Genomic DNA, 1,384 nt, shown 5'->3' with positions numbered 1-1,384 from the left:
TTTTTTGCGGTACGCGGGCCTCTCACTTTTGTGGCCTCTCCCGTTGTGGAGCACAGGCTCCGGACGCGCAGGCTCAGCGGCCATGGCTCATGGGCCTAGCCGCTCCATGGCATGTGGGATCCTCCCGGACTGGGGCACGAACCCGTGTCCCCTGCATCGGCAGGCAGACTGTCAACCACTGCGCCACCAGGGAAGCCCTAGAAATAGCTTTTTGAAAAACAGGCTTAACACAGCTAAACATAGTCTTTACCATAAAATTCAGCAGTCATGCTCCTAGGTATTTACCCAAATGAATTGAAAACTTATGTCCACACAAAAACCTGCAAACAAATGTTTATAGCAGCTCAATTCATTATTGCTAAAAATTGGAAGCAACCCAGATATCCTTCAACAGGTGAATAGATAAACTTTGATACATCCATACAATGGAATATTATTCAGGTTTAAAAAGAAATGCACTATCAAGCCACAAAAGACATGGAGGAATCTTAAATGCATAATGCTAAGTGAAAGAAGCCAGTCTGAAAAGGCTCCATACTGTATGATTTCAACCATATGACATTCTGGAAAAGGCAAAACTGTAGAGACAGTAAAAAGATCAGTGACCGCCTGGAGCTAGGGAAAAGGGAGGAGGAATTTTAAGGTGAAGCACAGGGGATTTTTAGGGCAGTGAGACTATTCGGTATGATACTGTAATAGTAAATACATGATATTATGCATTTGTCAAAACCCATGGAACCATGCAACACAGGGAGTGAACAAACCCAATTGTAAACTGTGGACTTACATTAATAATCACGCATCAATACTGCATAATGAATTGTAACAAATGTACTGCACCAACACAAGATGTTAATAACAGGGAAAACTCTGTGGTGGAGAAGGGGGAGGGAGTATATGAGAACTCCGTGCTTTCTGTAAACTAAAACTGCTCTAAGATATAAAGTCTATTAATTGAAAAAAACCTAGCTTAATCAAATAATTTATTCAGTTACTCATTTTTTATTTTCAACAAATATTTATTAAGCACCTAGTCTGTGTCAGTCATGTTGGTCCTCACACTGTGACACATGTGAGGCCATCTAGTGGCTCTTGTTCACAGAGAGAGTTCCAGTGATGCTATTAAAAGAAACTCAGTTCTCTAAAAGGTTGAAATGCATAATGGCAAGCATCAGTGAAGCACTCAAAAGTGTTCTGAAAGAGGCCCTTTGGGCTTCCCTGGTGGCGCAGTGGTTGAGAGTCCGCCTGCTGATGCAGGGGACACGGGTTTGTGCCCCAGTCCGGGAAGATCCCACATGCCGCGGAGAGGCTAAGCCCGTGAGCCATGGCCACTGAGCCTGCGCATCCGGAGCCTGTGCTCCGCAACGGGAGAGGCCACAGCAGT

This window comes from Phocoena sinus, chromosome 16, assembly GCF_008692025.1.
Source record: "Phocoena sinus isolate mPhoSin1 chromosome 16, mPhoSin1.pri, whole genome shotgun sequence".
NCBI lineage: Eukaryota > Metazoa > Chordata > Mammalia > Artiodactyla > Phocoenidae > Phocoena > Phocoena sinus.
This window is presented reverse-complemented; position numbering follows the sequence as displayed.